This window comes from Lissotriton vulgaris, chromosome 8, assembly GCF_964263255.1.
Source record: "Lissotriton vulgaris chromosome 8, aLisVul1.2, whole genome shotgun sequence".
In the NCBI taxonomy this organism is placed as follows: Eukaryota; Metazoa; Chordata; class Amphibia; order Caudata; family Salamandridae; genus Lissotriton; species Lissotriton vulgaris.
In genome coordinates this window covers 260,027,895-260,044,211 of record NC_141696.1, presented here as the reverse complement: position 1 = coordinate 260,044,211, position 16,317 = coordinate 260,027,895, and positions in this window count along the sequence as shown.

Below are 16,317 nucleotides of genomic sequence, written 5' to 3'. Positions count from 1 at the left end.
GTTCACAAACCCTAAAGTAAATACACCATCCATCACCCCAACACAAACGCTATGCAATGTTCTGGCAAATCATTTTAAGGACAAGATAGAAAAGATATACTGTTCCCTGGTGGCAGGAAATGTTTCTGAAGGGATATCCCCGGTTGGGAGAGACCCCTCACTTCCAAGACTTGACTCCTTTAAAATTATTACCACAAAGTGCAAAGCCTGTTGGAGCAAACAAAATCTGGTGCACCCACAGACCCAGTGATGCAATTTATAATGGCTGAACTAGCCACAATCCTTGCCCCCTTACTAATCGAGGTCTGTAAAAGAGTTGGAAAAGGGCGCACATAAAACCTCTACTTAAAAAGGCGCTGGCAGACCCCACAGAGTTGCAAAATTATAGACCAATCTCCCTCCTTCCAAGTAGCTTAAAGGTCATGGAGACACTAGTAAATAAGCAACTGATGGCATATTTAGAATAACATAATTTACTCCACCCCTCGCAATCAGGATTCTGTGCAGCCCACAGCACGGAAGCGGCTTAGGTAGAGGTTGTTGACACCATCAGGATGTTACAAGATAGAGAGACCCCCACTATGCTGGTGCTCCTTGATCTATCGGCTGCCTTCAACACCATCTCCCACCACAGTTTTGTTGGACAGGTTGCGGGGGATTGGTGTCTGAGAACGAGCCTGGTCAAAGCTGTAGAGTTTCCTTAACAACAGAACTCAATGTGTCCATTAGATACATTTGTCTCCCAGACCATATCAGTAGACAAGGGGGTGACGCAGGGCTCAATCCTAAGTCCCACTTTATTCAACATCTATGTGGCTCCGCTGGCAGCCATCATAAGATCCTGTGGCTTTGAGACAATCTCGTAAGCGGATGACGCGCAGGTGATAGTCCCCATCGAGAAGGACCTAGTAAAGACTAGAGCAAAATTTAAGACCTGTATACTGCAAATCACCACCTGGATGAGCGAGAATTTTCTGCACTTAAACTCCAATAAAACAGAGATCCTCCTGTTCGGAAAGGCCATGGAGATTTGTTCTGCAGACTGGTGGCCACTGGAACTGGGGAAGGCATGTAACCCTACGGCTCAGGCACGGAACCTGGTTATACTGATAGACAACAAGCTCTCACTGGAGGTGCAGGTGAAATCAGTATCAGGAACCTGCTTTGGTATCATGTGAAGGACAGAAAGACCAAAGTACAGGCCTTACTAGTAAGTAGATTAGATTATGGCAACGTGCTTCTAGTAGGAATCAGGGATGACCTCGCAGCAAGACTACAAGTAGTGCAAAATACAGCGGCACGGTTGGTCCTTAATAAACCAAGGCATACGCCCTCCTGCCCTCTTCTACAACAGCTTGTAGTGTAGTTCCTATTTTCCCAATAGGCTCTGCGCATTGGAATAACATAAACAGCAGTGTAGACATAGGACTGAGGTCATCTAGGTCTCGACTGACTATGTTAAACTTAATTTAGGTTTGCGCCAGCTAGCTCAGAGGTCACTGGAAACTTTCTTGAATGAATAGGGAGGGATAAACTTCCCTGGATCAGACAAGAAGGGATTCAGTTTCCGACAACCTCATAAACATGACAACTTTGCTCCCTCAGAATAATAGTGTATCTCTAGACTTGTGTGAAAACAATAGACAGCTATTTCACTCAGTCAGCAGTGCATACTTAGTTTCACCAGAATGCAGAGAAATAGAGAGAAGGGCGTTTTCAATAAAAGGTGTTATTTATTGAGCAGTCTTATTTCTCATGCAAGAGAAATGAATTGCCACAATGTCAATACTTAAAGTAAAGTAAAGTGCGCACAGTAAAAGTAGTATTAGGAAATAATACCGTAAAAGCATTGATATGGTTTCTTAGCCATATGATACTTTAAAATGGATAAAATATACACATACATAAATACATTGACTAACATACTCAACTGGTGCTTCTAACTAAGCCTACCCCGGTGTACCTGACCTAAGCCTAATACTTGGGAAGGGATGAGTAAGTAGCAGTTTAAGTTAAGTTGGTTAAGATTATTTTGCCAAGAATCTGCATCAAGAATTCTCTTAAGGGTTTAGTCAGCTCCGTACCTTGATAATAGAATGTGGGAGGTCTGGTATCTCTTTCCTCAGGACTCGATATCCCAGCAACCCACAAGGGTTGGCTGGAAACACCGGAGCTGGATTTTCTCGGCTGGAGAAAAAGACAGCGTCTCTCTCAGTGCGTCAAACGGGAGGGGCGGCTTCCGTGGGCTCTCGCATCAGCTGGGCTCTCGGGCAAGTAGATGGCCGCCCTGCTCCAAACCACTGTGTGTTTGCTTAAGGTAACTGTTGGTATCTTATACCTGGAAGGTGCCAGGTTTGACATAAGGTTGGACATAAGACATCACTAAGAACTAACAGTTCTTTCTGGACTTCAGGAGTTCTTGTTCAAATCAAAACAAAAGCTGGGGGGATTTCCCGGGCTGCTGGAGGCTTGGTGTGTTTAAAGAACGCGTTGTGCTTTCTAGGAGTTGATGGGAGTAGCCGTGCAGTGCTTTGGACTGCATGGGCTATTACTGAATATGGATCTGATTCTTATGCCTTTATCAGGATATTATTGATTATAACCTCACTGGGCATAAATCGGGAATATCGAATTAGGGTCCTAGATATAAATACGACAAGCTGCACTGGCTCCCTGTAAGGAAGAGAGCTGTGTTTCAACTATTGGTGATGGTGTTCAGAGCACGACAAGGGACTGGTCCGCTCTACCTAAGGAGGAAAATAACAGCTTACACACCTGCTTGCGCACTAGGATCCAGCAACCGGAATCTGCTTCTCCCTTGTAAAATCAAGAAAACCAAAAATGGAGGACTCGCATTTTCACATCTAGCCCCTCTATACTGAAATCGATTGCTGATGAGCTACGTGCTTGCCCTAGCCTGGAACAATTTAAGAAGCTCTTAAAAACCTGGCTCTTCTGAATGCCGTAATCCCTGTCTTAGTAACCAGCACTGTGTCGCCAAAAGTGCTGAGAGATCCCTGTTGGGATGATTTGTTGTGCAATACAAGTCTTAATAATAATAATAATAATCACATCATATTTCTTAGAGACATTACCAGTTGAGATTTTTTTACCTTAGTCACTTCGAGTGCAAATATTTCTAACTACAGAACCCACATAATCAGTGTTCATTTTCAGTTATTAGACAGATGGGTTTCCTACAAGAATACAATGTCTAAATATTTAGTGTGGTGGTTGTGCAGAACCTTCCTATATTTTCCAAAACGGAACAGGCTTTTGACATTTCATTTGCTGAACGTTACTAGTAAATGAAAGAGGAGGTGTAACAAGTGGTGCCAACAGAGCCCCGTGGTAATACACCAGGTGTCAGACTCAGCTCTGCAAGCAGCTGTAAATTTGCCCACTATAAGACCACATAACAGAATGCGGAGAAGGGTACCAATGACATGCACAGTGCCTTAGCTCAGCGGGCACTAGGTGATAACACTTGGACTTACGTGACTATGTACCTGATTCCACCCTAGCTGTGTCCATGCTACCATCCCGGGTAAGCAGGTCTCTGTTTCTTAGGCACCTTTATGGTCTGGAAACCTGGCTCCCTTGATCTCCAGATCTTATATTCATATATACTACACATTCCTTCAGATCTCCTGGGTGAGCTTTCTATCGTTTGTGTCTTGATTCCATTACTGCCTGTATTTATCCTAGAGATCTCAACTTCAGGTAATAATTGTCCCACTCTTGTTGTCTCTTTGGAATTTGTTATCACTGTTTCATCTAGGTCTTTTCACAATGGGATCTTTTTGGTGAACTCTTCTCTAATTTTTATAATCCTCTTTATTGGTGCTTCGTTATGTTTTTTTTTTACATTACCTTTCAAACTCTTGGTATGTTCTCCAGTTTGCACTCCTCCCAATTTTAGTATACACTACATCATTAGCATGCAAACAATTCATTTTGTCCCCATTCCATGTCTTGCATGTAGCAATTGTACCCTTTTTTTAAATACTTTGACGTGCCTCACTTTATGATATGTTGTATGTTTATACATATCTCTTCTAGACGCTTCTGTTTCTTGTTGCCCCACACATGATCTGACCGCCCTGATGAAGGTGTGACCCATTTCTGGGTTAGACACCAAAACGCTTGTTGGCGCTGGAGAACCATGTGCCTCCCTTGCTTCCAGCTTTCCTAATGAGAAGATACGTGACTATGTCCTGTATCAATCCATTAGACTACTGACAACTTCATTTTACTATGAATCTCTGTTCCTAGCCTCAATTCAGTTATGAATTAGAACTACCATGTATAATGTGTTTTTGTTTTTTAATGTTTTATATTTCAACACATTGTTTCTAGAGTGTATGAGTATGTTTGGGTTTGTGGTTGTTTGTATGTATTGAGAGAATGTATGTGTTGGGAGTGGACCATATATATGTATACCCATGTTGAAATTTAATGTTGTCTTTTTCCTATGAAATTTGATTAAATGGTATAAATAAACACTATATATATATTACCCACTGGTGATAGCCAGTAGGTATATATAGTTAGGACCTCGTTACCTTAGGATATTCCGAACATTCCATTGGGAATAACATTGGCGCCGATTGAGGGATCTGCCTGTAATCTGCCTGTAATTTTCCTTAAATTTGCCTCGCTGCCCTGCGCTTCTTCCCTAAAGGTTTCGGGGGCATTCGTCAAGCGGGGGCCGAGAAAAAAGGGGGGTCCCAAAACGTGTTTTCCCCATGTTGATTTCCATAGGGACATTCTGACAAGGCTACAGCTCGAACGGCTGAACGGAATTACACCAGATTTGGCAAAATGGTAGGGACTGGTATGCAGCAGTGCCTTTTGTATGTTTCACAAGTTGACCCTGCACACCCAAAACATTTTTTGTAAACAGAATATTAATGCTTAGTATGCATATGTTCACACAGAAATCCAACTGTTCTCCCAAGAATATTCAAAGTCAAGTTTCTTCTTTTATGCAATCCTTTTATTCATAGTTGTAGATAAAAACCAATAGGCTATTTTCTATGGGACCTTCAGACACGTCTACAGCCCGAATGGCTGAACGGAATTACACCAAACTTGGCAAAATGGTAGGGACAGGTATGCAGTAGTGCTTTTTCTATATTTGGTGAAAATCCATACAGTAGTTGTTGAGAAAATTGAATTTGAGCAAATTATATATCTATATGCGCTCACAGTATGCGCACCGTGATTTTTTGCACTTGGTGTTCCCTCTGGGGCGCCCTGAGAAGGGCTAGGGGGTCTCAACCTTGCCCCCTTTTCGCGTTTTCCACTCTTGTTTTGTGCTCTCTTGTGCCTCACTTCTCCTGAGAAACAAGATGGCTTCTCAGGTGGTCCAGAAGGATAATAACATATATAAACGTTATCTGCTAATAGAATTAGCATTTACAAAACCTTTGAAATGTATTGAAAAAAAATATAGGCTTCACTCCTGATATAGTTAGGAATTAGCATTTTAAAAACCTTGCATATTCACAGAAAAAACCATAGGTTTCAAGCCTTATATAGTTAGGAATTAGCATTTAAAAAACCTTGCAAATTCACTTAAAAAACCATAGGTTTCAGGCCTTATATAGTTAGGAATTAGCATTTAAAAAACCTTGCAAATTCATTTAAAAAACCATAGGTTTCAGGCGTTATAAAGTTAGGAATTAGCATTTAAAAAACCTTGCAAATTCACTTAAAAACCATAGGTTTCAGGCCTTATATAGTTAGGAATAAGCATTTAAAAAAACATTGAAATTGGTCCTATATAGTTAGTTGTACTAACTATATTTCGCGCACCCGCAATCCACTGCTGATGATGTCACATATTACATCATTCATGACATGGTCAGTGACATCACTGATTACATCACTGATGACATCTCAAATGACATCACTGATGACATCTCATTTGACATCACTGATCACATCACTGATGATATCATTCAAGTGATAATCTGATGCACCTCCTCACACTCTAATATAACCTTTGATACACCCACTGTTAAATACAGACTACCATTCTTGAAACCATTGACACACCAATACCAGTTACTACATACGCACTCACTGATTCCTAGGTCTACACACACATTCACTCATTCTCCAATAGAATCACTCATACATACAGTCACTCATCAATACAACACTATCATATGCACTCATACACCTATACAGACACTCACACACTGCCACACATCCATGGAGTTACTCACACACCTAGTCAGTCATGCAAAGAATCAATCACACTTCCATTTCCTCAACTATACAGTTATACACACAACACCTTACTTATTCAACATATACTAACAAATACTTACTCAATTATACAATCACTGATACAAGTACACAATGATCCATACAGCCACTCACACATTCACTGGCTCTCATGTATAGTCATTTATATATGCCAACTCTCACATGCACTGTGTTTTACATATGCACTTACTTGGACATGTAGCACTGAGATATCCATTCACTCACCAACACACCCATGCACACAGTCAACCGCCCATATAGCTGTTTCAACATGCACTCTTGAACTCATACACCTAGTGAATCAACTGCTCACACATCTATGCACAGAGTCACACACCTCCCAGCCACCCACACACACACTCAGTCTCCCATTAAAATACTTGGGCAACCAATCAATAACCCATATAGCCACTCATATAGCTACTGATCAACACGTGCAGCAGCTTACACAACAACAGACATACTGATGTACACATTCAGACAGTTTAGTCACTAACCCATGCATTTAGTAAGACACATTTAATCACTCACTCATACAGTCAGTCACGCACCTACTAAATCCTTCATCCAGACACTTATACATCCACTCATTCTTCAATATGTAAAACATATTTAAACTTTACAGAAACACACAGTCACTGGATGATGTCATCAGTGATGTCATCAGTGATGTCAAATGAGATGTCATCAGTGTTGTCATTTGAGATGTCATCAGTGATGTCATCAGTGATGTTACTGACCATGTCATGAATGATGTAATCTGTGAAAAACACAAAGGGGTGCTATTGGTCTATAGTGGCTAGAAAGTGTCTGTTTTATACTGGATGGGTGTATGTATAAACTATAAGTGTGAGAGAGCAAAGAATAGGAAAAGTAAAAACATCAGCCCACCCGTTGGCGGAACATCATCATCTGGGGTTTAGGAATCCAGACTGGTATCCACTAGGTACCTCACCATTGAAAAATGTATTTGATCCACCAGTGATGGAGAGCCAGACAGCAGTGTATCAAGAGCTGTGGGAGATGAAAAAAGTTGCAGTGCTCAAAAAAATGTGTGCTACATAGAAAGTGGTGATTTAAAATTGACTAGCATGGTGCCTAGTAGTAAACTTTATTCAGGCTGTCACCATGATGACAAGATTAAAAGCAGAGTGTGGATGGATGAAACCAAATATTACAATCCATAGATTAATTAATTGGTTGACATGTTTCAGCCTAAGAAGGCTTTCTGCAGGACCAATTATAACACTACTTTAACCGTGGAGGTTAGTGAAAAAGACAATGAAAAGTACGTACCATGCAAAGCCAATAAGCCTACCATACGTGTGTGTATTTAGTGGTAGGAGATGAAGTCATGCTATGTAGAAACATTCCGCTCCTAAAACATAAAAATACTGAAGACAGACACATATACCAATTATATTAGTATAAAAACAGCATATAAGTGATGAGACATATGGCAGCCACTGAGTCATTGCTCAGTTAATATTCATTATATAGTCACTCACCCAAATTTTGCTTGGGGGTGGCCTCACCTCGCCTGGCGCTCGCTCAGGTTAATGAGGCCCCGCTCTGAGGAAATTGGAAAAAGGAAAAAAGTATCATAACATCAGCTTATGTATGATGCAGATCCATTTCATAGATCTCCTGATGTTTCAAAAGGGCAGAAATACAGAACAGCAGTCCTTGCTGGCCTGGCCAGCCGATGTTAAAGAAGGTGTATAAAAACAGTCATTAGTTCAGATAGTGGGGGGGAAAGGCGACTAGCGTCTATAGTTGTTTAACAAACAAGGCCAGACCTTTGGCTCAGTAGCATAAATGACTTTTATCAGGTTGAACTGCACAAAATAGGTAACAGATCGATAAGAAGAAAGCTGCAAGTCAAAGTAGCTACATTCTAGTCAACTCGCTTGTTAAAAAATTACAAAGATCTCAAGATATAATATCTAACCTTCTTTAGTTCAGTTATAAACCGCCTCTCTATAACAACCTAGAGTAGAGGCGAGAGTATAAGTATTTTTTGTTAGCCTCTAGCACACTCACCTGTCCGTCGGTACCTCAAACCCCTACTGAGTCGAGGGGAAGGTAACTCGACAAACAGGGAGATCTGTGTAAGTACAGGTTCGGTGGACCTGAAAGAAAACATCAATTAAACACAGATCGCCCACGATGTGGTGGACTTTGGTCGAATCCCAGCGGACCAAGAGCAAAACATTGTTCGCAAGGGGTCCATCAAAAGAAAGGCGACCTCTGATTGGTTTACAGCGTGTGTGAGCTCTCGTTATTGGTTAGAGCACTGGCCAATGGAGATAAAGTATTAGCCTTGTCGTCCAATAAGAACCCAGTAAGGTGTGCAAGGTCACGTTTTTGTCATGGTGTATTGTTTACATAGTAGCAAATTTAAAAATCAGGAATACGAAGTAAATCATAGTAAATGAAAGCAACCAATATAGATCGTGAACAGTAATATTACTGTTCGCTGTTGGTTTTACTGTTCGTTATCGGTGCTACTACTCGTTATTAGTTGGCCTGCGGGGTGTGAAGAGAAGTAGTTAACCAATGGCCCTATGAGATACTGCGCGATGTTGATTGAGGCCATAGGAAATCAATGGGAAAGAGCGATTTATCGTCGTCCCATTGGTTTGTTTATAAGATAATGCTAGTTGCTCACAAAGACTCCATCAGTGGAAAATGGACTTCTGGTTGGTCTACAGCGTGTGTAAACCCACGCGATTGGTTAAGGCGCTGGCTAATGGGAATGGAATATTAGCCTCGTCGTCCAATGAGAACCCAAACCAGCGTACAAGGTCATGTTTTGTCATAGTATATTGTTTTCATGATAGCAAAATTAAATTTATGCTAGAAAATACTAGTTACTCGCGACAAATCCATCATTGGAAAAAACGACCTCTAATTGGTTTCAAGTGTGTGTAGACGCTTGCTATTATTTATGGCGCTGGCAAATAGGGATGGAATATTATCGTTAGTTAGTTAATGAGCAGCAAGGCTCATGGAAGGAAAGAAAAGCATCATAGTGAATGGGCTTCATAAAGGAATCACCACAGAGTCACCAATTCTTATAAAACTGTATGTATTGCTATTGTGAGTCAAATTTCGATCTAGTGAAATTGAAAGCTCACAGCTACAGTATCTAAGGCAGCCATAGGGGTTGCTACAGTTGTCAGTGAGGGTCAGCAAAAATCATCAAATTTCATCAAATTTGGACCCACGGGATCTCATTGTTTAGCCCTTCAAAAACGCAATTCAGTTTGAAAATCCATTTTTGTTCCTTCACAAACAGATAGTGTGAGACATTACTGATATGATGGGGAATGAAGGGTTTTTCGAGTACTACCCACTTCAAATCATCAACATTGTGCTTCATGGTAAGAAAATGCTTTGTCAAGCGTGTTGCCTGTCTATTTCGCCTAATAGTGCTTTTGTGTTCTAGTATCCTGACCTTCACTTTTCTCGTGGTCATTCCTATGTAGCGATGGGGACACAGACAAGATATCATGCAAATCACCTTTTTGCTATTACAGTTGGTGTGATGTTTCAAAATCCAAGGGCGTGCTGTACCAATGTCCACCGTTAAAGTCTTCTCAATTTGAGGACACACAGAACAACCGCCACAGGGATAATAGCCCTGAACTGATGGTAGATTCCACAAAGTGGTGATAGAATCCTGTGGGAAAGAGCAAGGCCTGGTATGTACCAGACCATCACGCAGGTTTTGACTCCTCTTAAAAGTGAACACTGGACGTGGGATAGTCACTCCGGCAGTGTTCAAAATCTGCCAGTTTTTCCGGATTATTTTCTGTACTTGTGTGGAGGCTGTACTAAAAGTAGTTACAAAAGTCAGATTCTTCAAAGGAGGTTTAGCGACTGGTGGGGCAAGTAAGGCCTCGCGGTGGTTATTAGAGGCCCTTTTTCTTGCCTTGCGTATAAGAGCATTAGGGTAGTTCCGTTTTCTCAGCTTGGTGCTCAGGTCCCTAGATAGGTCTTCGTAGTCACACATTTCTGTACAATTCCTACGCACCCTAAGAAACTGCCCAAAGGGCAAATTCTCCCGCAGGGAGCGAGGATGGTGACTATGGAATTGAAGCAACGAGTTTCTTGCCATAGGTTTACGATACAGTCTGCTGGCCAAGTGGCCATCTTTAGGAAAGATGAGTAAATCCAAGAAAGGAAGCTCTGTCTCGCTGTAATCGAGAGTGAATTAGAGGAATTGGTTCTGGGCATTGAGCCAATTCTGGAATGCAAGTACAGATGTAGTATCCCCACGCCATAATACCAGGACGTCGTCTATGTATCTTTTCCACAATAAGGTTTGTGTGAAAAACTGATTATTGTGGTCAAGTACAGACTGTGTCTCGAAATGATGAACGGAAAGATCCGCCAGACTGGGGGCGAAAACGCTCCCCATTGAGGTAACCGATGTTTGGAGGTATAGTAAGTCAATGTAATATGTGAAATCATAAGCAGTGGATTGCGGGTGCGCAAAATATAGTTAGTATAGCTAACTATATAGGAGTAATTTCAATGGTTTTTTAAATGCTAATTCCTAACTATATAAGGCCTGAAACCTATGGTTTTTTAGGTGAATATATATATATATATATATATATATATATATTTGTATGACCGTTCTCCTAATTCTTTCGGGGGAATCTCTTTGTTTGTGTGGCTATGTTTTAATATATTAGTGACTTTTGAGCACTTCAATACTTTTTCAGGCAGTCTGGGGTTTCTCAGACTGTTCTCACAGCAGGTTAGTCAAAGTGCCCTCATCACACTGATCAAATCCCATGCTGAGGTTGTCAGAAAAGAGAGCACAACAGGAAGTCAATTTCTGGGGGGTGGCTCTACCTCTGAGAGCAGATATCAGCACATTGCATTAGAAGAGCTACAAGACAGCGGTGGAAATGCCCCGAAGCAAGGACAGGAGACAATAAGAGCGTCAGATTATGTTTAAAAGTGTGCAAGATACGGATGGGAAAGAGGTAGACACATCTGTGATGTATGATAGGAAATGTGTGAAAGGAATACAAATGCATGTGCTTAGAGGAGGAATATAAAAGAGACAGAGGACATGCAGCAAGGAATACAATGCTGGTTCTAGCTAGGAGGTAAGGCGTCATGGTCTGCAGCTGACATCACTGGGTAGAAATCAGATTCAGTTGAAGCCCTCTCACATGGAGCAGATTGAAGGACACCCCCTTGCGAGGGCTGGGTGATGAATGGATTTACAACCTGAGCAGGCGAGTGCCAATGAGAAAAGCTGTATGCTGCAAGATAAACCTTGAACCATCTGGAGATGAACCTGGCACTCTGTTTCATTACCTAATCTCCTCGCTGATCTGACTCCAGTAGAGGCTATCTATATCAGCAAATGTTAAGTATTTTGATGGCTCATGAGAGAATAAGTGGCATGGACGACCAAGGCTTTGACTCCATTTGTGGGCATTTGAGCAAGACAAGAAACCTGATTCCCCTCCAAATCAACAACACACCCTTGCTGTTGGAACTCTGAAAAACAAAACAGCTTATCATAGCATACCTGCCACAACCATGGCCTATTTCCACAAAGCAGTCTTCATGGGAGAAAAATAGTCCCTCCTCCATTGCAACAACAATACTTTTCAAAAGGATTGTCTATTGCCACATACCCAGAAGAACTGATATTACAAGCAGAGTATAAATAAAAGCATGTAGCTAAAGTGGCTTATTTTCAGACAATTGTTGCATCATCCTATAAATAGTTTATAATCATGAACTTTTTAAGCTGTGATGTCTTAAAAGTACACAAAATAGGATAGAGGCATATTTATATGTTGAATCTCATTGACCAAATATATTTCCGTATGAGTATGAACATACCATTCAAAGGGTACTGAAATTACATCAACTAAATTAATGTTCTTTGGGACTTTGGTTGCATTGCCTTTGGAAATAAAATAGCTGTACAGATTATATAATATAAAATAAACACCGGTGAATTACCTAAAAAGGCCTCGCACTTATTTATTGTCAGGTACTGTGAGACATACAATGCTAACAACCCCCAAACCAAAAATAAATTTCCTCTGGATGTAAACCATTTATCATCTTCTGACAAAAAATCAATATACCACTGCAAAAAAGTATTAAGCGGTTCCTCTTGCTTTTTATCTTTGTCATTCTTTATTAGTTCTTCAATAACACAGAATGACACCTGGTTACTTAACTAAGTCTCAAAACAAGATTTGTTCCTAAAGAGAAGAAATTAATCTTGTGGATAATAGTCATACATGCCACCCTTTTCATTCCATGAATTTTGTTTTTAGAAAATGCAAGCATGTAAACTATCACTCGGTGTTCTACACAGTTAAATGGAAAATATTGGGACTATATTGTACAGTTTTACACCATAGTTGCAACAAAAAAGCTGGGTATAATAAGAGCTGCAGGCTCTACAAATCCAAAATTCCAACATCTTGTGGATGTATGCTGCAATACATGGGTTCTGGCATTGAGTAAGAAAAACTGAAACGACCAAACTTTCAATCTGGTACCAGGTTACACAAATTGTACTGATCAGGTTATTAATCACACATTTTTATAGTTATCCTTTCTCTGCATAGTTTGTTTTGACAAATATTTTTTGCTTAGCACTTTTTGAAAGTTTTCATTTATTAGCTGCATATTTTATTTTTTAGGGGGACTATGTTGTTTGGAAAATGGGCAAAGGTCACCCTTTTTCTGTTATTTTACATGTATCTCCAATATGGTTTCATTTTGGAGCACTTATAATTCTAATATTGAGATTGCGGCACTCAACACTGTTATATTGTGCTGTCAGTTAATTTGTTTCAATCTACTGTTTTGGACAGAGCTGTTAATTTTTGTTCTACTTGGCAGGACAATATTCAACAAAAGTATTACTGCCCAATGAAGATATCTATCAATGTAAATCTACCATGCACAGGACTTTGGGCTTTGACCTGGTTATGTCAATCTGCAATGCTGGGTCTGAATGGAAATTGATTTGGTCTCTAGGATAAGACCAGTGTTAGGAGGTAACTGCAGGCTAGTGAAATGTGGTGATATTAGAATAGTTGAGGGCATGCCTTTGTGAATGCATGGACTGAAGTGGAGTAAATGAATGATAAGATAGAGAGAATGATAGACATGGTAGAGAAGGAGGTGCAGCGAGATAATATAGATGAGGTAATGCCAAGGGTATAGAAATGTAAGGTATGCAGGAACTGGGCTGGAGGTAGAGATAACTGAGACTAAGCAAAGAGGGATGTAAATAGGAGGGGACAGAGGGAATGTTAAGCTTAAATCATGGTCAACAGAGATTTGAATAGAAGTCAGCTATATAAATGAAGAAGGGTGAAAAGAAAGAAGAATATGAGAAAACGATGATTCACAGTGAGGCATGAAAATCCATTAAGTATAAGTGTAAAGATTTTTTAAAGTCAATCTATCTGCTCATACTGATACTCTCCCAATACTTTTATGTATTTTATTCTCTTCCTATAAGAGAATGTATTAATTTCACAAATAAAGGGATACAACAAGTATGCAAATGAACTTTATCATGAATAACTAAGACCTGAAAAACAGATTGTGAAAAACAAAAAAAGAAATACATAATAAGTTATTTAACTTTCAGTACAAACAGGTAGGTTGCACACTCACATCGAGTAAACAGAGATAACCTCTCTTTGCATAACACCTTATCAGGTCTTATACCTCAGACACAAAGCTTTTTGGAAAACATTGTTTTGGTGCAGAGGTTGTTAGCATTGTATGTCTCACAGTACCTGACAGTAAATAATTGTGAGGCCTTTTTAGGTAATTCGCTGGTGTTTATTTTATATTACATAATCTGTACAGCTATTTTATTTTCAACGGCAATGCAATGAACGTCATAAGGTAAATTTAATTTATATGATCTCTGTTTATAACGTCTAGTGAAACATAAACCTCACTGCATTTTAGAAGCAACACTATGAAAAAAATGGGACAAAGGTGATGCATTTCTTCCCCTTGTCCACCTATCAACAAATGTTGGTGAAATAAACTATAGAATTGACAACCCACTCTTCCTCAATTGGTGGAATCAAGAACTTCACCATTTAACCATTCTAAGCATGTCAAGCCTCAGACCTTGTACTTTAAAAAACATAGATTAGTTCCCGCCACCACCCCGTTCCAATCACAGTTCTCTTTTTGACTCTGGGACAGTTTATATTCACAATCCATCTATTTTATATGCTGTGAAAACAACAGAAGTCCATAATACACACTTCTAGAAGGGCAAATAACAGAAAAGATGCTCTACATGGTCTCCCTCTCCTCACTGATAATTATATAGCTAATATGTCTGTTCCAAGATGTTCCTGTGAGGAAAATGGGTGACACAAGTTTCGTAAAAAACATTACAGGCATAAGGAATACTTTGTAAGTATTCTGACCACAAACTATAGCATACTTCCATACAAGCTCAGACTCGTTCAATTGATTATTATATTATTTTTTAAAAGAGGCTATTTTGCACATTTCAGCCATCCATTTTGATAACTTTGGTCCTGCATCTGCCCTCCATTGTCTCTGAAAATATACCTTGGCCAGCACCTTCGCTATTGGTCTATGTGCGCAGCTTTTCAGGCCTATTATAACATTCATATCATGTAGAACAGATAACTGCAACATATCAGAACCAATTTTAAAGGCAGAAAGTGCCATACATCAATCAAGCATTTAAGTAAATGTGGACAATGCAGAGTATATGAAAAGTATTGCTTCTTCCTTGGGTGCGTCACCAATATTTATCAAGTGGGAATAAACCTTCCCTTTACATCATCATGGGGGACCAGTGGCAATCATGTAAAACTGTAAAACAAAGACATTTTTTATTTGCCTCTCAAATGTAACTTTCAGGCATATTACGGAGTTCCATGCAGTTATCCAATTCTTACTTCCTTACTAGCTTTCTTCCTAAGTCTCATCGGGTGGGAGTCTTAGTCACATTCATGCAGGTGTATTCTAAGAAGTTATATTTTAAATTAAGTCCTAGTATATGATGCTAGTTGTATCAGCAATCCTATTTTATGAATGTGCCTTACACAATAAAAGAGTGGTCTGTATTGGCAAAGATGTTTTATCCATATTCCTCTGGAGTGCATAGAAAGGACTTGTTTTTTTTCTCTCACAAATTCTCATTTTGCTCCTGGTGGCGAGCTCCTGTCCCCAAGGGAAGTTATAGCAACACTTTTGACCTCCAAAGTGGTACAGTCCTCAAAAGACCTGATCGTCCTGGTTCTCTGTGCCAGTTCTCCTCTTTATCTTTGTTTGTGGGTGCAAAATAAACCAGGGCATTCACCCAGTTGGTCCTCAGGGGTGTAAGGGCCAGCCTCACTGGCCCTAGGGGAAACCCACTAGTCCTTGGGTCAAATAGGCAGAGTTTCTGGTCCTGAGTGAAGGTCGGGGGTTTCTCCTTCAAGTTCCACATAGCTATTCTGGGATTCAGCAGCAAAGTGAAGAACAATCCACAGGCAGGGAGGATTCCTCTTGTGCAAGAGTATTTAAAGGGAAGAAGGTGGTTACAAAAGAAAGGCAGGTCTGGCCAATCCTAGTGTTCCACGTTACCTCTTCACCCCGGTCCCAACCTTCCTGCATAGCATGGTGGGACAGTCCAGGATGGCATCATCCAGGAGCCACTGGTCACATCAGCTCCTGGGGTTTCAATTCCACCCCAGGGACCTGCACACTAGGATTTATTCTGTAGGCTTGGGCAGACCCATCCTTGGTGCAGTTTGACAGCTGGGTGATTGATGTAGATCATTCTGTCCCACCCCTTTGTGTTTTTAAATTGAACATCAATGTCCTGAAGAAGGTGCAGATATTGTAGATCACCAAAACGCCGCGTCGACAATTTGTTCATTAATACATTTTGTATTTTAAGTGTAATAATTTGTGCACATAAATGTTGTGATTCTTGAATTTTTAGTAAAAATGTTTTTATAAATAATACGACAATGTGTTTTT